Consider the following 21,639-nt stretch of genomic DNA (forward strand, 5'->3'; position numbering starts at 1 on the left):
TCATTGCTGATGCTTTCAAGGCCTTCACTTTGGCATTCATAAAATTTATAGCAATCTATTTTCTTTCTTTTGTATTACTATTTTAGTTCTGACTGGAGACATTAGGGTCCTTATTTTTTTATTTATTTAGCTCTGGAGTGCCTTTTTGCATCAATGTTATTTCATCATCTCATATTTGATTTCTTGCTTTAGAGATAACATTCTCTTTGGGAGGTATTAATTGTAGGTAATTTTCCTGCTTTCTTTTTTTTTTTTTTTTTATCCTCACCTGAGGACATTTTTTTCCATTTTTTTGTTCAGATAGAGTGGGAGGGGGGGGAGAGAGAGAGAGAGAGAGAGAGAGAGAGAGAGAGAGAGAGAAACATCGATGTGAAAGGGACACATCGAGTGGTTGCCACCCGCACGACCAACCAGGGCCGGGGACAAACTGCAACCGAGGTACGTGCCCTTAGCGGGAACCGAACCTGGGTCTCTCTGGACTGCAGGCCGATGCTCTAACCACTGAGCCAAATTGGCCAGGGCCCTGCTTTCTTAATTTAATTATTTTGAATAAATTATCTGATAATGTTTTCTTATTTTGTTCCTCTCTTTATTTTTTGTTTTAGAATTTTTACTCTTGCCATACTATCCTTTTAAATCTCATACACATTTCCCCAAAACAATTCACTGTATATTTTTTCAAGGTGTAATTGTTTAAATAAAGAAATAAGAGGGTTTAAATTTCAAATATTTTTATAAGTTCACTTGCTCACATATTATAAAATAAAGAAGACATTTCAAAGGTGAAATAATAGATTCAAAGTAAGTGAAATGTATTATTTTTATTAACTTTAGCATTCATTTTTCTCAATCTTCATTTGTCTTTCTAGGTCTTTTGCACAAAATTCCCTGCTGGTACAGTACGTAATAGCCCTGAGCAGCAAAGACTCTAGACTCCTATTAGGTCAACTACAATATCTAGTGACCAATGGTGGCCCCTAAAAGTCTAGGTATGCTAATGCATTTGTGATGACTTTTAGTCTCCTTAGAAAGTAAAGTCTTAATATTTATGTGTTCTCAAAGTCATTGACTTTGCCCTCAGCTTTTGAGACATGAGCATAAACATGTTTGAAATTTTTTCAAAGCTTTAACTTAAATATAAGTACATGAATAACACTGGTGTATTTGGGGAAGTGAGAGATTATTTAAAGCAATTCTATACATTTTGAATGAACATATATACATACATAAAGGTTTGTTTATATTTGTGAGTGTGTGTAGATATGCATAAAACATGAACTCGGATTTTGCTAAGACAATGCTTGTCATATTAGTTGGTACAAAATAGTATTAAATGATCTCTCCCATTTATTATTATAGGGTGTAGTAGAAAAAATAGCATTTTGAGGCTCTGAAATAAATAACTAAAAATAACTAAATAAATTTATAATTTTATAAATTGATTTTTTAATTTTGTGATAATTGTGAATTCACAGAGTTATAAGAAATAATATAGAGAGAATCCCTGTATCCTTTACCCAGTTTCTTTCAGTGATATACCCCAAACTGTATTACAATAGTACATCTAAGATACTGACATTGATACAGTCAAGACAGAAAAATTTCATCACCACAGGGATTTTCATGTTACCTTTTCATAGACTCACCCACATCCCTCTCACCCCTAACCTCTATAAATTCTGGACAGGCATTAATCTATTGTTCATTTCTATAATTTTCTTCTTCCACAAATATTTAATGGAATCACATAATACATAATCTCTCTCTCTCTCTCTCTCTCTCTCTCTCTCTCTCTCTCTCGTAGGAGAAATATACTTTTACTCAAACTCTACTGTGAGGTTGGCAGCCCTGAGAAATTCTTTTTTAAAAATTAATTTATCAGGGTCCCAATGGTTAATAAGATTATATAGGTTTCAAGTGTACATTTAGATGATACATGATCTGTATATTGCATTGTGTGCTCACCACCCAAAGTCAAATCATCCATCACTATACATTCCTCCCCCCTTATCCTTTATTACCACCCTCCTCCCTTCCCTCTGGTAACCAGGATACTGATGTCTATGTCTATGAGTTTCAGTTTTATATCCCACATATGAGTGAAATCATATGGTTCTTAGCCCTTTCTGACTGACTTATTTCACTTAGCATAATATTCTCAAGGTCCTTCCATGTTGTCACAAATGGCAGTATTGCATCTTCTTTATGACTGAGTAGTAGTCCATAGCATGTATGTACCACATCTTCTTTACCCATCCCTCTATCAAGGTCACTTTGGTTGTCCCCGTGTCTTGGCCACCATGAATAATGTTGCAATGAACATGGGGGTACATACACCTTTGTGAATAAATGTTTTTGAGCTTTTCAGGTAGATACTCAGAAGAGGGAGTATCTACTCAGAAGAGGGAGTATCTACCTGAAATGCTGGGTAATGTGGTAATGCTAGTCTTAATTTTTTGAGAAATGGCCATACTGCTTTCCACAGTGGCTGTGAATGAGGGTTTCTTTTCTTCACAACCTCTCTAACACTTGTTATTACCTGTCTTGTTGACAATAGTCACTCTAACAGGTATGAGGTGACATCTCATTGGAGTTTTGATTTGCATTTCCTTAATTGCTAGTGAAGTTGGGTATCTTTTTATATATCTGTTAGTATTTGTATGTCTTCTTGTGAGAAGTATCTGTTCAGGTCCTCTGTTCATTTGTAATTGTATAGTTTATTTGTTTGATGTTGAATTGTATGAGTTCTTTACATATTTTGGATATTAATCCCTTGTAAGGGTTGTTTGCAAATATCATGTTCCTTTTGGTTGACTGTATTTTGTTTTGTTGGCAGTTTCTTTTGCTATGTAGAAGCTTTTTAGTTTGATATAGTCCCATTCATTTATTTTTGCCTTTACTCTCCTTGCTTTTGTGTTCAAATTCATAAAGTGTTCTCTATAACTAAGGTCCACAAGTTTAGAACCTATGTCTTCTTCTATGTAATTTATTGTTTCAGACCTTATATTTAGGTTTTTAATCTATTTTAATTAATTTATATACATGGGGACAAACTGCAATCTTTTGTGTTCTTTTTCATGTGGCTTTCCAATTTTTTCAGCACTCTTTATTGAAGAGGCTTTCTTTTCTCTGTTGTATGTTTTTGGCTTCTTCGTCAAAAATTATTTGCCCATATACATGTGCTTTTATTTCTGGGCTCTCAATTCTGTTTCATTGGTCTGTGTGTCTGTTTTTTGTTTTGTTTTGTTTTTGCCAGTACCATGCTGTTTTCATTATAGTAGCTCTGTAGTATAATTTTAAATCAGATAGTGTGATATCTCCAGCTTCATTCTTTTTTTCTCAGGATTGCTTTGGCTATTTGGAGTCTTTGGTGGTTCCATACAAATTTGAAGATTTTTTTTGTTTTTGTTTTATTTCTTTAAAAAATGACACTGGGATTTTGATGGAAATTGCATTAAATCTGTGTATTGCTTTGGGTAATATGGAAATTTTAACTATGTTGATTCTTCCAATCAATGAACATGGAATATTTCTCCTATTCATTGTATGTCTTTTAATCTATTTTAATAATGTTCTGTAGTTTTCAGTATATTGGTCCTTCACATCCTTTGTTAAATTTATTCCTAGGTATTTTATTCTTTTGGTTGTAATTGCAAAAAAGAGTTGTTTTTTCTGAAGTTTCATTGTTAGTATATAGGAAAGCAGTAAATTTTTGTACATTGATTTTGTATCCTACATTTTAGTGTATTTGTTTATTGTTTCTAGTAGTTTTTTGGTGGAGTCTTTAGGGTTTTTAAATATATTTTTAATGATTTTTTTATAGAGTGAGGAAGGGAGAGAGAGATAAAAAACTTTGATGTGAGAGAGAAACATCAATTGGCTGCCTCCTGCATGCCCCATATTGGGGATCAAGCCCGCAACCTGGGCATGTACCCTGCCTGGGAATCCAACCTGGACCTCTCAGTCCATGGGACGATGTTCAATCCACTGAGGCTCACTGGCCGGGCTCTTTAGGTTTTTTACATACAGAATAATGTAATTTGCAAAAAGCCACACTTTTACTTCTTCATTCCCAATTTGGATGCCTGCCCCCCACCCCCTCGCCTAATTGCTCTGGCTAGGACTTTCAGAACTATGTTGAATAAGAGTGGTAAGAGTGGGCATTTCTCTCTTGCTCCTGATTTTAGAGAAAAAGCTTTCAGTTTTTTAACATTGAGTCTGATATTGGCTGAAGGTTCGTCATATATGGCCTTTATTGTGTTGAGGTACTTTCCTTCTATACCCATCTTATTGAGTGTTTTCATCATAAGTGGGTATATCTTATCAAATGCTTTTTCTGCATCTATTGATAAGATCATATAAATTTTATTTCTTCATGTTTGTTACATTGTTTGATTTATATATGTTAAACCAGACTTGTGCCCCTTTAATGAAATCCAATTGATCATGATGTGTTATTTATTTATTTATTTATTTATTTATTTATTTATTTATTTTTATCCCCACCTAAGGATATTTTTCCATTTATCTTCAGATAGAGAGGGAAGGAGGAAGGGAGGGAGGGAGGGAGGGAGAGAAAAGAGAGAGAGAGAGAGAGAGAGAGAGAGAGAGAGAGAGAGAGAAACATCAACTGGCTGCCTCCTGCAGGACCCCTTAGCCAGAATCAAACCCACAACTCTGGTCCACAGGCCGACACTACCCACTGAGCCAAACTGGCCAGGGCCATGATGTGTTATTTTTCTAATGTATTGTTGTATTTGATTTGCTAGTATTTTGTTTAGGATTTTTGCATCTGTGTTCATCAGAGGTATTGGTCTGCAGTTTTCTTTTCTTTTTTTTTTTTAATTTTTTTAATTCATTAATTTATTTTTGTTACAGATGTTTCTCCTTTTTCTCTGCAGACACCTTTTCTTTTTTTTTGCATTATCCTTGCCAGGTTTTGGTATCAGGGTTATGTTGGCCTCATAAAATGTGTTAGGAAGTATTGCCTCTTCAATTTTTTGGAAGAGTTTGAGAAGGATAGGCATCAAATCTTCTTTGAATGCTTGGTAGAATTCAATAGTGAAGCCATCTGATCCTGCTGGTCTTTTATTTGGGGGGAGGTTTTGGATGATAGTTTCAATTTCCTCACTGTTTATAGATCTATTTAGATTTTCCAGTTCCTCATGATTCAGTCTAGGGAAGTTATTTATTTCTAGGGGCATATTCATTTCTTCTAGGTTATTGAATTTGATGGCATATAATCTTTCACAGTATTTGAGTATGATCCTTTGTACATCTATGATGTCTGGATTAACTTCTGCTCCTTCTATTCTGATTTTGTTTATAAGTCTTTTCTCTTTTTTTCTTAGTGAGTCTAGCCAGGGGTTTATCAATTTTATTAATCTTTTCAAAGAACTAGCTCTTTGTTGTATTGTTTTTTTTGTATAGTATTTTTGTTCTCTATTTTATTCAGCTCTGCTCTTATTTTTATTGTTTCATTTCTTCTGCTGACTTTGGGTTGCTTTTTTTTTCTTTTCTTTTTCTAGTTCTTTAAGATATAACGTTAGGTTGTTTACTTGGGATTTCTCTTGTTTCTACAGATATGCTTCTAATGATATAGACTTCCCTCTTATTACTTCTTTCACTATATCCCCCAAGTTTTCTTTTTCTTTAGGGTTGAGAGTATTACAGATATCCCACCTTTCTTCCCCCATTGACAACCTCCTTTTCACTCTCCCACCACTGCCTTTGCTGCACTGTTGTCTGTGTCCATTGGTTATGCATATATGCATATAAGTTCTTTGGTTTATCTCTCCCCATCCCCACCCCCCAACACCCTCTTTCCCTCTGAGGTTTATCAGTCTGTTCCCTACTTACATGCTTCTGGATCTATTTTGTTCATCAACTTATTTTGTTCATTATATTCCACAACTAAGTGAGATCATGTAATACTTGGTTTATTTTACTTAACATAACACTCTCCAGATCCCTCCATGTTGTCTCAAAGAGTAAGAGATCTTTTTTTCTTACAGCTGCATAGTATTCCGTTGTGTATCTGTACCAGAGTTTTTTTTTATCTACTCATCTATTGATGGACACTTGGGCTGTTTCCAGATCTTAGCTATTGTAGACAGTGCTTCTATAAACATAGGGGTACATATATTCATTCGATTCAGGTTTCTGGCTTCTTAGGGTATATTCCTAGAAGTGGGATCACTGGGTCAAATGGCAGTTCCTTTTTTTTAACTTTTTGAGGGAACTCCACACTGTTTTACACAGTGTCTGACCCAGTCTACATTCCCACCAGCAGTGTAATAGAGTACCCTTTTCTCCACATCCTCGTCAGCACTTGTTTGATGGTTTTGTTGGTGGTAGCCATTCTAGCAGGTATGAGGCAATACTTCATAGTCACTTTAGTTTGTATCTCTCTACTAATTAGAGACATTGAGCATTTTTCATATGTCTTTTGGATATTGTATGTCCTCTTTGGAGAAGTGTCCATTCAGGTCCTCTGCCTAAATTGGATTTTTTGTCTTCCTTTTGTTGGGTTGTATGAGTACTTTATATATTCTGGAAATTAACCCCTTTTCCAATGTATCATTGGCAAATATATTCTTTCATACAGTGGGTTCCCTTTTCATTTTGATGAATCCCAGAAGTTTTGATATGTTGTATTGTCATTTTCTTTATCTTTATATATCTTTTTAGCTCACCTTTTATTTCTTCTTTAACCCATTCATATTTAGTAGTTTGTTATTTAATCTCCACATATCTGTGGGGTTTTTTATTTCCTTTTTGCAGTTTATTTCTAATTTCAAAGCATTGTAGTCAGAGAATATGCTTGGTATGATTCCAATCTTCTTGAATTTGTTGAGGTTAGTTTTGTGACCCAACATATAGTTGGTCTATTCTTGACCAACTTTCATGTAGAGAGAAATGTATAAATCTGATGTAATAGTATGAAAGGTTCTGTAAATGTCAATTTTGTCCATTTGATCTAATGTGTCATTTAAGTCTAATATTTCTTTATTGATTTTTCTCTTTTGATGATCAACCTGAAGTTGTCAATGGAGTATTAAGGTCCCCAAGTATGATTGTGCTTTTGTCTGTTTCTCTATTTAGTTCTCTTAGTAGTTTCTTTATATATTTTGGTGTTCCATGATCGGGTGCATATATATTAAAAAGGGTTATATCTTCCTGATATAGTGTCCCTTTATCATTACAAAATGTCCATTTTGGTCTCTTGTTCCCTTTGTTATCTTGAAATCTATTTTGTCAGATATAAATATGGGTGCATCTGCTTTTCTGTGGATTGTATTTTCTTGTAGAGTCATTTCCCACCCTTTCGGTTTGAGCCTAACTTTGTCTTTGCAGCTTAGATGTATCTCCTGAAGGCAGCATTTGGTTGGTTTTTTTAATTATTATTATTATTTAGTCTGCTACTTTATGCCTCTTTATTGGTGAATTTAGTCCATTTACATTTAGGATAATTATTGATGTATAAGAATTTTCTATAGCCATGTTATCATTTGTTTTCTGGTAGCTCTGTGTCTCCATTGGTTCTATTCCTTTTTGTTTCTGTCTGTTTTTTATGTTTGGTGGTATCCATACATTTTTTTCTCTGTTTCCTCTTTATTTTAGCTATGTGTCTCAGTTTGGTGTGTGTGTGTGTGTGTGTGTGTGTGTGTGTGTGTGTTTACCACTAGGTTTATGAAAAAGAAAGTTTTATTTATATAGTAGTCCTTTTCCTTTTGAATGCCTCTGATCTCTATTCTCCTACTTGAATTCAGAACTTTACTCCCTCTCCTTTTACATTTTTGTTGTCACAAATTATCCCAGTTTATGCTTGTTTATCCCTGTTTGTTGGTGATCTCACTTATAGTTTTGTGACTTTTGTTCTTTGTTTTAGGTAGAATAATCCCCTTGAGTGTTTCCTGCAATGGAAGTCTTCTGGTGATAAAATTCCTCAGCTTCTATATGTCTAGAGAAATCTTTATTTCCCCTCTATATCTAAAGGATAACTTTGCTTGCTATATTATTTTTGGCTGGTGATTTCTCTCATTCAGTAGTTTGAATATTTCGTTCCACTATCTTCTAGCTTGTAGAATTACTGCCGAGAAGTGTGATGAAAACCTAATGGGCTTTCCTTTATAGGTTACTTTCTTCTTTTCCCTGGCTGCCTTGAGAATTTTTTTTATCATTAATTTTAGACAAATCTAATACAATATGACTTGGAGAAGGCCTTATGGATTGAGGTAATTAGGTGTCCTGTTTGCTTCTTGGATTCAAGGGTCTAGCTCTTTCCATTGGTTTGGGGAGTACACATCAAGTATTTGTTTAAATAGGCTCTCATACTTTCCTCTCTCTTTTTTTCTTCTGGTATGCCTATTATTCTTATATTGTTCTTTCAGGTGGAGTCAGTTCTCATAGAGTTCTCTCATTTTGTTTTATGCTCAAGTCTCTTTCTTCTTCCTTCTTCATCATTTATAGATTTCTATGGTCGATATCACTAATCCTTTCTTCCATCTGGTCCACTCTATTTCCTATGCTCACAAGTTTATTTTTGATCTTTTTTTACCATTATTCATCTCCAGAATTTGTTTGATTTTTTTTTTACCACTTTATATTTCTAATTATTTGCTTCCCCTTTTTTGAATTTATTGGGCAACACTGGTTGACAACATTATACAACTTTCAAGTGCACAATTCTATAACACATCATCTGTGCACTATATTGTGTGTTCACAACCATAAGTTAAGTCTTTGTCCATCACCATTTATACTCCCTATACACTCCTCCACCTCCATGCACCCCCCCACCCCCCACTTCTGGCAATCATCACACTGTTGTCCATGTCTATGAGTTTTGTCTCTTTCTCTCTCTCTTTTTTTTCAATCCACTCACCCCTCCCACCCAGCCTTTGCACTGACAGCTATAAGCCTGCTCTCTATCTATGAGTCTGTCACTATTTTATGTGTTAGTTCATTTTGTTCACTAGATTCCATATATGAGTGAAATCATATGGTACTTATCTTTCTCTGACTGGTTCATTTCACTGAGCATAATGCTCTTCAGGTTTTTTCATACTGTTTTAAAGAGTAAGATTTTCTTCTTTTTTATGACCACATAGTCTTCCATTGTGTAAGTGTACCGCAACATTTTTATCCACTCATTTACTGATGGGCACTTGGACTGCTTCCAAATTTGGGGTATTGTAAATAAGGCTGTGGTAAACATAATTCTTCACATATTCTTTGGAATCAACATTTCTAGTGTCTTAAAATAAATTCAAAAAAGTGGAATTGTTGGGTCACAAGGAAGTTCCAATTTAATTTTTTTTAGTTAAATTTTATACTGCTTTCCACGGTGGCTGCACCATTCTGCATTCCCACCAATAATTCATAAGGGTTCTCTTTTCTTCACATCCTTGCCAACACTTGTTGTTTGTTGATTTAATGATGATAGACATTCTGACAGGTGTGAGATGATATCTCATTGTGGTTTTAATTTGCATTTTTCTGATGATTAGTAATGAGCATCTTTTCATATGCCTATTAGCCATCTGTATGTGTACATTGGAGAAGTCTCTATTCAGATCCTTTGCCCATTTTTAAATTTGATTGTTTGACTTTTTAAAATTTTTGGTGTTGCGTTCTATAAGTTCTTTATAAATTTTTAATATTAATCTCTTTATAAATGTATCATTGATGAACATATTCTCTTATTTAGTGGGTTGTCTTTACATTTTATCGACGGTTTTCTTTGCTGTGTAAAACCTTTTAGTTTGATGCAGTCCCCTGTGTTTATTTTTCTTTTGTTTCCCTTGCCAGGGGAGATATATCAGAAAATATATGCCCTGGCCAGTTTTGCTCAGTGGTTAGAGCGTCGGCCTGCGGCCCGGAGAGACCTGGGTTCGGTTCCAGATAAGGGCACGTACTTCAGTTGCAGTTTGTCCCCAGCCCTGGTTGGTCGTGCGGGTAGCAGCCACTCGATGTGTCCCTTCACATCGATGTTTCTCTCTCTTTCCCTTCCTCTCTCTCCCTCCCACTCTATCTGTACAAAAAAAAAAGGAAAAATATCCTTGGGTGAGGATAAAAAAGAAAATATACTGTTACCAGAAATGTGCAAGATTTTACTGCATATGTTTTGTTCTTGAGTTGTTATGGTTTCTAACACTTAAGTATTTAATTCATTTTGAGTTTATTTTTATGTATGATGTAAGATAGTGGTCTAGTTTCATTTTTTACATGTATTTGTCCAGTATTTCCAAAACCATTAATAGAATAGACTATCATTACTTTATTATATGTTTTTGCCTCCTTTGTCAAATATTAATTGATTATAAAGGCATACTTTTATTTCTGGGCTTGCAATTCTGTTTCATTGATCTATATGTTTTTATGCCAGTAGCATGCTGTTTTGATTACTATAGCTTTGTAGTACAGTTTAATATCAGGTAATGTAATTCCTCCAACTTTGTTTCTTCTTCCTCATGATTGCTATTCATAGTCTTTTAATGTTCCATATAAATTTTTGAAATATTTGTTGTAGATCTGTGAAATACAGCATTGGTACCTTAATAGGAATTGCATTAAATCTACAAATTACTTTGGGTAGTATGGACATCTTAATTATGTTATTTCTTTCTATCCATGAACATGATATATGTTTCCACTCACTTAAATCTTCTTCAATTATTTTTTGTGAGTCTTTTAATTTTTTGAGGATAGGTCTTTTACATCCTTGGTTAAATTTATTCCTAAGTATTTTTTTTTTTTTTTTTGGAAGCAATAGTACATGGAATTGTTTTTTTAGTTTCCCTTTCTGATAGTTCATTACTGGTGAATAAACTAATATTAATTTCTGGGTATTTATAATGAATAGAAATAAAATCAATTTCTGGGTATTTATTTTGTATCTTGCTACTTTATAGAATTCAGTTATCAGTTACAGTAACTTTAAGTGGAATCTGTAAAGTTCTCTATATACAATATCATGTCATTTGCAAATAATGCCAGTTTTACTTCTTTCTTTTTAATTTGGATGCTTTTATTTCTTTGTCCTGTCTGATTGCTGTAGCTAGGACTTTTAGTACTATGTTGAATAAGAGTAGTAAAAGGACATCTCTCTCTTGTTCCCAGTCTTAAGGGAAACACTTAAATTGTTTTTGTCGATTGAGTATGATACTGGCTGTGTGTTTGTCATATATGGCCATTATTACGTTGATGTATGTTCCCTCTATTCCCACTTTGCTGAGGGTTTTTATCATAAATAGGTGCTGGGTTTTATTGAATGCGTTTTCTGCATTTATTGATATAATTATGTAATTTATATACTTCATATTGTTTATGTTGTATATCACATTTATTGGTTTATGAATATTTTACCAACTGTGCAATTCCAGAATAAATCCCACTTGATCATGATGTATAATTTTTAATGTATTGCTGGATCTGGTTTGCTAATATCTTGTTTGGGATTTTAGCTTCCATGTTCATCAGGTATATTGGCCTATATTGTATTTCCTTGTAGAGTCTTTATCTAGTTTTGTAATTAGGATAATGCTGGCCTCATAAAATATTCTTGGGACTTCATCCTTCTCTTGAATTTTTTGTAATAGTGTGAACAAGATAGGTGTTAGTTCTTTGAATGTTTAGTAAAATTCACCTTTGAAGCTATAGCATCCAGGATGTTTGTTGGTTGGGAGTTTTGTTTTTATTAATGATTCAATTTCACTGGTTGTAAACTGTCTTCAGATTCTCTGCATTTTCCTGATTCAGTTTTGAAATATTGTATATTTCTAGGAATTTATTAATTACTTCCAGATTGTCCAATTTTTGACATGGAGTTGTTCATAATATTTTCTTAAAATCCTTTGTATTTCTTTAAAAAACATTTTTTTTCCTTTTATTGATTTTAGAGAGAGGAAGGGAGAAAGAAAGATAAAAACATTGATGAGCCCTGGCCGGTTTGGCTCAGCGGTTAGAGTGTCCACCTGCGGTCCGGAGAGGCCCGGGTTCGGTTCCCGCTAAGGGCATGTACCTCGGTTGCAGTTTGTCCCCGGCCCTGGTTGGTCGTGCGGGTGGCAGCCACTCGATGTGTCCCTTTCACATCGATGTTTCCCCCTCTCTCTCTTCCTCTCTCTCCCTCCCACTCTGTCTGTACAAAAAATGGAAAAATGTCCTCGGATGAGGATTAAAAAAAAAAAAACAAAAAAAAAAAACATTGATGAGTGAGAACATCGATTGGCCGCCTCCTGCATGCCCCCCAGTGACAATCAGGCCCACAACCTAGGCATGTGCCTTGATCAGGAATCGAACTGGCAACTTCTTGGTTCGTGGGTTGATGCTCAACCACTGAGCCACACTGGCCGGGTCCTTTGTATTTCTTTGGTGTCAGTTTTTACTTCTCTTCTTGATTATTTATTTGAGTCCTCTTTTTTTTTTTTTTTTTTTTATGTATCTGTTAAAGGTTTGTCAACCTTGTTTATCTTTTCAAAAAAAACCCCAGCTCTTTGTTTCATTGATCTTTTGTAGTTTTCTAGACTCTATTTTGTTTATTTTTGCTCTGATTTATATTATTTCCTTCCTTCAGCTCACTTTGGGCTGTGTTGTTTTTGCTAGTTCCTTTAAGTGTAAGGTTAAATTGTTTATTTTAAAATTTTCTTATTACTTGAGATAAGTTGTGAATTTTCTTCTTTGGACTACTTTTGCTGTGTCCCATAGATTTGGAATTTTTTGTTTTCATTTTTATTTGTTTCAAAGAATCTTTTAATTTATTCCTAGATCTCATTGTTATCCCATTCGTTGTTTGCCAACATATTATTTAGCCTCCATGTCTTTGTGTGTTTTTCAGTTTTTTTCTTGTTATTGATTTCTAGTTTCGTACCATTATAGCTAGAGAAGATGCTTGATAGGATTTTGATCTTCTTAAATTTATTGAGACTTGTTTTGTGTTCTAAGATGTGGTCTATCCTTGAAAATGTTCCATGTATACTTGAAAATAATGTGTATTCTGCTGCTTTGCGATGAAATGCTCTGAAAATATAAATTAAATACAATTGTTCTAGTGTGCCATTTAAAGCTGCCATTTCTTTGTTGATTTTCTGTCTGGAAGATCTATCCATTGATGTCAATGAAGTGTTAAAATACATTACTATGACTATATTACCATCAAACTCTCCCTTTAGGTCCATCAAGTTTGCTTTATATATTTAGGAGCTTTTGTGTTGGGTCCATAAATGTTTACAAGAATTAAATCTTGTTGCATTGTGCCTTTAGTCATTATGCAGTATCCTACTTTGTCTCTTACTATAACCTTTGTTTTAAAATCTATTTTGTCAGATACAAGTATTGCTACCCTAGCTTTTTTTTTTTTTTTATTTACATAAAATGACTTTTTTTTATCCTTTTATTTTTAGTCTGTGTGTATCTTTCATTCTGAGATGGGTCTCTTGTTAGCATATATATGGGTCTTATTTTTTAATCCATTCAGCTATTTTATGTCTTTTGATTGGAGCATTTAAGCCTTTTACATTTAAAGTGATTATTGATAGCTATGTATTTATTGCCATTTTATTTTTTAACTAGGTTTCTTTTTTTTTCTCCTCTCCTTCTCCTTATTCAGTCTCTACTTCCTACTCTCCTCCTCCTCTCCTCCTCCTCCTCTCCTCTTCCTCTTCCTCCTCCTCCTCCTCCTTCTTCTTCTTCTTCCTCTTCTTCTTCAACCAGAGCCTTTAATATTTCTTGTACTTATTTCATGATAACAAACTCCTTTAGCTTTTTCTTATTTGGGAAGCTCTTTATTTCCCCTTCGATTTTAAATTGTAGCTTTACTGGGTAAAATAGTCTTGGATTCAGGTCCTTGCTTTTCATCACTTTTAATATATCATGCCAATTTCTCTGGCCTGATATGTTTCTGTCGAGAAATAAGCTGACAGTTTTATGGGAGCTCCCTTGTAGGTAACTTAAAAAAAAATTTTTTTTTTCTTTATTGATTTTAGAGAAAGAGGAAGGGAGAGGGAGAGACAGATAGAAACATTGATGAGAGAGATAGCCACCCCCTGCATGCCCTTCACTGGGGATTGGGCCCACAACCTGGGCATGTGCCCTGATCAGGAATAGAACTGGTGACCTCTTGGTGCATGGGTCGATGCTCAACCACTGAGCCACACTGGCCGGGCTAATCTTTGTCATTTTAATTATGATGTGGCTTGGTGTGGGCTCTTTGGGTCCAACTTGTTGGGGGCTCTTTGCACTTTCTGCATTTGTGTATCTCTTTCTTTAATAGGTTAGAGAAGTTTTGGGTCATTATTTCTTCAAATAAGTTCTCATTCCCTTACTCTCTCTATCCTCTTCTTTTGGTACCAGTTTGATGTGGACGTTATTATACTTCATGTTGTCCCAAAGGTGCCTAAACTATCCTCAATTTTTAAATTCTTTTTTATTTTTGCTGCTCTGAAAAAGTGTACTTTTCTACCTTGTTTTCCACATTGCTGATTCAGTAATCTCTCCCATTTAACATACTGTTATTTCTTTCTGTGTATTCTTTATTTCAGATGTTGTATTCTCCATTTTTTAAGGGTCCTTGTTTTATTGTTTCTATATCCTTTTTCATGTTGTTAAGCATCTTTATAATTACTCTGAACTTTTTTATCTGATAAATTGCTTGCCTCCATTTCATTCAGGTCTTTTTTTTTTTTTTTTTTTTTAGATTTCTCCTGTTCTTTCATTTGGGGCCCATTTTTTTTGTCTCCCCATTTTTGCTGCCTTTTTGTGTTTGTTTCTATATATTTTAATAGATTTGCTATGACTCCCAGTATTTAGGATGTGGCCTTATGTAGTAGGTGTCCTGTGAGGTCCAATGGTGCCATCTACTTGATCACCTGAGCTGGGTGCTCCAGGAATGTCCCTTATTTCGGTTATGTGGGCCCTCCTGTTGTAATTGAGTCTTGATTGCTATTGGCCTGTTTGTGCATGGGATCAACCCTCAAACTGGCCGACTGGGTTTCAGCCCTAACCATGATATTTGAGTTGCAGGTGCTGACCACACAAAGCATAATTCACCTCAGCACTGTTAGGTGCCTGCCGAGATCTCCCTTTGGGTATACTGCTTGTGAAGCTTATTGGATCCTTCTCTGTTGCTGCCTGAATTTTGCCACTGGATGTGTTGGTTCTGGGCCTCTTGGGAGGGATTTTGGTGCAGGCCAATGTCAGACATTGCCAGTGACTGGCTCTTGGCACCTCTTTGAAACTACAAGCAATCCACTGTTTATGGCTGCCTCTGCTGTGCATGGGTGCATGCTGTAAGGACAAAGCTGCACAGCAAGGCTGATTTTTACCAGCCTGAGCCCAGGGACAGGTCATCATAAGTCTCAAGGCACATGGACAAGATCCACCTCTGCCCACCTCCTCCTGCCTGGTGCTTGGTAGGCTCAGTCACTGAAAGAGCCTCTGGATGTACTCCTCAGAAGGGCATAAGCTTCACCATGTTGGACAATAGGGAGTCCAGAGATTGGAGCCATTTCTTTCCCCAGGCTGATGCTGTAAGGAGGAGATTGCACCACCAAAGAAAGATAGCATCTGCACTATTGGAGAATGACTCAGCACATGTATCTTGGCAGCTGTTCCTTCAGCTGCCTCTCTGGAGCCACAAACTCCAGACTTTCCTCATGCAGCGCTGTGTGTTCTGCCCTTCTTTTGCCAGAGCCCAGGCTTGATTCCCATTGAGGGTAACGCAGGTGGCCACTGATAGATGTTACATTCTCACATCAATGTTTCTCTCTCTCTCTCTCTCTCTCTCTCTCTCTCTCTCTCTCTCTCTCTCTCTCTCTTTCTCTCTCTCTCTCTCCTTTCCTCTCTTAAAAAAAATCAATAAAAATCTTTAAAAAATAAATAAATAAATAAAGGTGCCCCTTGTCTACTTCAGAAAGTTAAAAAAAAGAACAACAGTTGGATGTATATGTGTGGGTTTATTTTGGGGTCTAATTATATTTGTATTGATCTAATTCTGTTCAGTTTATCAGTGTCTCTCTCCCTCTACCAATACCACTTCATTTCAATTACTGTAGCTATAAAAATAGTCTTGAAATCAGACAGACTGATTCCTCAAACTTTGTTTTGTTTTGTTTTGTTTTTTAATTGTTTTAGCTATTTGTTCTTTACTTTTAAGTATAAGTTTAAAAAATAATTCTATCTATATCTAAACATTTTTGCTTGTATTTTTATAGTAATTGTGCTAAACCTGTATATCTATTTAGGGAAAATTGACATTTTTACTGTTTGGTCTTTCAATACATGAACACATGTCTTTCCATTACTTTCGATTTTCAATGATTTCTCTTCATAGCATATTGTTGTTTTCAGCACACGAGTTCTGTAACATGTTTTATTAGATTTATACTCAGGCATTTCATTTTTTGAGTGATAGTAAATGATAGCATTTTTAACTTTAGTATCCATGTTAATTGCTAGTATACAGAAATATAATTGATTTTCAAATGTTTATCTTGCATTTCTCTCTTCTTCTTAGTTCTAGAGGTGATAGGTTTTTACATGTGATTCCTTGGGATTTTGTTTCTAGACAATCATAATCTGCAAATTGAAGAAGTTTTATTTATTCCTTTTTACTCTGTATATCTTTTATTTTTTATTTATTTTTTGCCTCATGCACTGGCTAGAACTACAGCTCTGTGTTTAGTGAGGGTGGTGAAATGACTATCCTTGCCTTGTTCCTGATCTTAGAAAAAAAACACACACATTTAATTACTCATCATAAAGTATAATGTAGGTTTTTGCAAGTGCTCTTTATCAAGTTGAGAAAACTCCTCTCTATTGTTTTTCTGAAGGTTTTATCATGAAGTGTATTGGTTTTGATAAATGCTGTTTCCATGTAGACTGATATGATAATATATTTTCCTTCGTTAGTATGTTAATATGTGAATTATATTGATCATTTTTCAAACATTATACCAGCCATGAATTCTTAAAATAGAACATGTTTGGTCATGGAGCATAATTATTTTTGTATATTGTTGAACTTTATTTGCAAATATTTTGTCAATAATTTTATGTCTATATTCATGAGGATTATAGGGTTTTTACATCTATATTCATCAGAGATATTGGCCTGTAATTTTCTTTTCTTGTAGTACTTTTCTCTAGCTTTGGTATCAGGGTAATTTTGGCCTCATAAATGAGTTTGGACGTTTTCACTCTTCTTCAATTTTTTGGAGACTTTGAGAAAGATTAATATTAATTATTCTTTAAATACTTGGCAGAATTCACCAATAAAGTCATCAGGTCCTGGTTTTTATTTGTTGGGAGGTGTTAGATTATTGATGTAATCTTCTTACTCATTAAGATTTTCTATTTCTTCATGACGCAGTCTTGGTGCGTTGTGTGTTTCAAGGAATTTATCCATTTCTTCTAGGTTATCCAATTTGTTGTCATATAATTGTTCATAGTAAGTTTTTATAATACTTTGGATTTCTGTATTTTCAGTTTTAGTGTTTTCTTTTTCAGCCCTGATTTTATTGGAGTTTTCTATTTTTCTTAAAGTAGCTAATAAATTGACAATTTTATTTATCTTTTTAGAAAAAAACAACAAAAACTAGCTTTAATTTGGTGATATTTTCTATTGATTTTCTGGTCTCTATTACATTTATTTTTGTTCTGATGTTTGTTATACCCTTTCTACTGCTATCATTGGCTTAGTTTGTTCTACTTTTTCTAGTTCCTTGAGGGGTAAAGTTAGATTGTTTATTTTAGATCTTACTTATTTGTGTGTTTTTTAAGTGGTGAAACAGATTTTATTCAGGAACTACTGCAATATGGGGAAATAGGCCTCATTACAGAACCTGGCTCAATTCTGAATCAAGATCTTACTTATTTCTTAATGTATGCATTTGTCACTGTGAATGTTCCTGTTAGAACTGTTTTGCTGTGTCCCATAAGGTTGGGTATGTGTGTTTATATTCTTTATTTGTTTCAATATTTATTTCCCTTTTGATTTCTTCTTTGACTCATTGGCTATTCAAAAGTATGTTGTTAATGTTTACATATCTGTGAATTTTCCATTATTTGTTTCTAGTTTTATACCACTGTGGTCTGAAAATATACTTGGTATGATTTCAGTCTTCTTAAATGTGCTAAGATTTGTTTGGTTACCTAACAGCTCTATCCTGGACAATGTTCTGTACTCACTTAAGAATGTGTAGTCTGATGTTGTTAGATAGAACACTATATATCTATTAGGTTTATTTGGTCTAAAAAATAGTTCAAGTCCAATGTTTTCTAATTGATTTTCTATATGGATATTCTTTCCATTGTTGAAATAAAGTATTACTGTCTACTACTATTGTATTGATGTTTATTTCTTCCTTAGATCTCTTAATATATGCTTACTATATTTAGGTGCTTCAGTGTAAGGTGCATATATATTTATAATTTGTATGTCCTTTTGATGAATTTACCCCTTTATTATTATATAATGATCTTATTTGTTTCTTGTTACAGTTTTTTTTTTTTTAATTTAAAGTCTATTTTGTCGGATATAAGTAGAGCTATCTCTGATGTACTTTGGTTTTCATATTAATGGAAATTCTTTTTCCATGCCTTAAATTTCAATCTATGTGTGCTCCTTTTCTTTGTTAGTTTTTAAAAATATGTATTTTTATTGATTTTAGAGAGAGAGGAATGGGGAGGGAGAAAGAGAGAGAGACATCAATGTAAGAGAGAAACATTGATCGATTGCCTCACATACACACCCTGCCCCTATTGGGAGTCAAATTGGTGACCTTTCAGTGCATGGATAATTTTCAACTAAATACTGGCTAGGGCTCTATGTGTGTTTTTAAAGCTGAAGTGAATCTTTTATGGGTAGAATATAATTGGGCCTTGAAGTTTTTATTCATTCAGTCACTCTGTACCTTTTATTAGGGAATTTAATTCATTTGCATTTAAAGTAGTTATTGTTAGGTAAAGACTTACTAATGACATCTTATTAATTATCTGGCTGTTTTGTAGTTCCTTTTTTCTTTTTCTTTTTTGTCTTGCTGAAGTCTTTTGGGAACTGATGATTTTCTGTAATGATATGCTTTGATTTCTTTTTTCTTTATTTTTTGTGTGTTTATTGTAGGTTTTTGCTTTGTTGTAACCATGAGGCTTGCATAAAACGTTTTTTAGTTATAATGGTCTATTTTAAGGTGATACCTTCAATCACCTAAAAACATTCACCCTACCCCCATTTTATCTTTTTGATGTCACAATTTACCTCTTTTTCTATTGTTTATCTATTAACACATTATTGTATTATAGTTATTTTTAATAGTTTTGTTTTTTAACCTTTATACTAGATTAAATGATTAACACACCACCATATTACAGTATTAGAGTATTCTAAATTTGACTATATATTTACTTTACTGGTGTGTTTTATATTTTTATGTTTTATATTACCAATTAGTGTTTTTTTATTTAAGTTTGAAGAACTTCTTTCGGTGTTACTTATAAGGCAGTTCTAGTAGTAATGCACACCCTTAGCTTTTGTTTGTCTGGAAAAGTCTTAATCTATTCATTTCTGAATGATAGTTTTGCTGAGTAAAGTATTCTTGGTTGGCATTTTTTTTTTTTTAGCACTTTGAATATATTATTCCACTCTCTCATGGCCAGTGAGATTTCTGCAGAGAAACCTGCTAATAGCCTAATGAGGGTTTATTTTATCTTGATAAAGGTAAGTTTTTTCAAAGCATACCAATTCTATAGACTTCTTAAAAATAACAATGCATCAAGCTTGCTTCAACACATATAGTATTGAATATGTGCAATGTTCTTTAATAAACAAATCATGTGTGTATGCACACATACACAGGCAGACTCCCAAACACAAAAACGCAAAATCCTATAGAGTAACTATTAAAATAAGAGTTTTCTTTCCTTGTAGATTCCTGTACTTGACAGGGATATATTTATTCTGTCTTAACCAGCTTTGTTACAATAAATACTACATAAAAACTCCATCCCAAAACTCAGTGACTTAAAATTATTCTCATGTTCATAGGTCCTCCGACTGGCTATAAACTGGCTGGACTAAGTTAGACTACAGATTCCAGGTCCTAGGCTGCTCTTTGGATTCCTGTCAAATACATGTGTCTCTCACCCTCCTTGGAACCAGCACCTACTGCTTCGTGTGTCTCATTCTGAGGTTCAGGATGAGGGCAGTATTACTTTAGGCACATTGTTTTTACAGGATCATTGAGTCATCAAATTCCACAAAACATTCATGTCCTCTGATTGTATTTTGTTTACCAACATTCCATTGTCCAAAGGAAATCACATGTCCAAGTCTAATACCAATGACACAGGAAAGTGTACTCTGTACACAGTGGGAAATAAGAGGAGTCACTATTTACTAAACATTAATACAAACTTTCACAATCTTCTTTAATAATCGTGTTCCAGTGATAAAGCAGAGGACAATCTAACTGGTATGCAACCTTACCCTTTACAGGTACTAGATCTTGTCTCTTTTTAGCCAGTAATTTAAAATGTTGAAGCCACTCTCCTCATGTTAGCTCCTAAATTAACCTCATAGTAGCCATTCCCTTACTTTGTTCCTCATGGAAAATCTCAAAGTGGCTTCTCCAAGTCTGGCCTCCAGTTGCTGTAGTTCCTTCAGTGAAAGGTGTTCTCGACCTTTCTTTGCATCTCAGTAAGAATAAAAAATAAGATTGACATCCTGTTATTCTTTGATGTATATAAACATGTCTGTGTATATTTTTAATTATTATGTCTATAATTAAACAGTGCCTTCTCCACAAACTTTCTCTTTCTGCTTTAACTATGAAAATACAGTGATTAGGATTTCATAACTGTACTTTGAAGAAACTTGCCACAGTCATATACGAGATTAAATTAAGTATGTAGAAATCTGTTTTAATATGCTATCTGACATTACATTTATCCATATATTTTTACTGGAAGATTTGCAGCATGAGAAATAGACTTTTTATTTTTATTTTTTTTTGCGTATATGTATGTCTGTGTGTTGTTGAGATTTTTAATAAAAATAGTTTCTCTGGAATCATTACCCACAAATTTAATTATTTCCTTTTCTTGCACTTTTCCATATCCATTAATTCTAAATCTCTAAAATTGTTTCCCCAGTTTGAGATGATATAAAAAATTACAGGATCAACCAATTGTGGGAGAGCAGAAAAAGCCTTGGTATTGAATTCTGCCTGTGACATTTGCCAGATGTTTCATCTTGAGTAAGTCAGGAGCCTGTTAGAGGCTATTTTCCCACATGTACAGTGAAACTAACGATATTTACCTTATTAGATTATTGTGAAGTTTGCATGAAATGGTGCATTTTAAATTCCTCTGTGAACACATGCAGTCCCGTTTAATTAGAAATTATTTAAACATGACAAACTGAATTGAAGAGGAACTGCTCATTTTCTCTATGCTAACTTCTAAGTCAAAACATTTGGAAACAAATGAAGGAGAACATTCTTTATTTAGACAGCTGGAGTGACTTTTTTCGGAATTCCATGACTTGGAGAAAGTTGGTGGAGTTGGAGTTCTTTAAATGTATCACATCAAAGGTTTCATTAAGGGGAGTTCATCCAGGGGTAAAATTCCCATGATGCACTTGTC

General features: G+C 34.1%; 1 non-coding gene across 1 annotated transcript; it reads right to left on the minus strand.

The window, feature by feature from the left end:
• Positions 1-1,796: 1,796 nt before the first annotated feature.
• LOC118631924 lies at positions 1,797-1,907 on the minus strand. The gene has a single exon (XR_004959921.1). It is a non-coding gene; the product is annotated as a small nucleolar RNA U109 (small nucleolar RNA).
• Positions 1,908-21,639: the final 19,732 nt, after the last annotated feature.

The sequence above is a fragment of the Molossus molossus genome, unplaced genomic scaffold (genome assembly GCF_014108415.1).
Source record: "Molossus molossus isolate mMolMol1 unplaced genomic scaffold, mMolMol1.p scaffold_m16_p_16, whole genome shotgun sequence".
Lineage (NCBI taxonomy): Eukaryota > Metazoa > Chordata > Mammalia > Chiroptera > Molossidae > Molossus > Molossus molossus.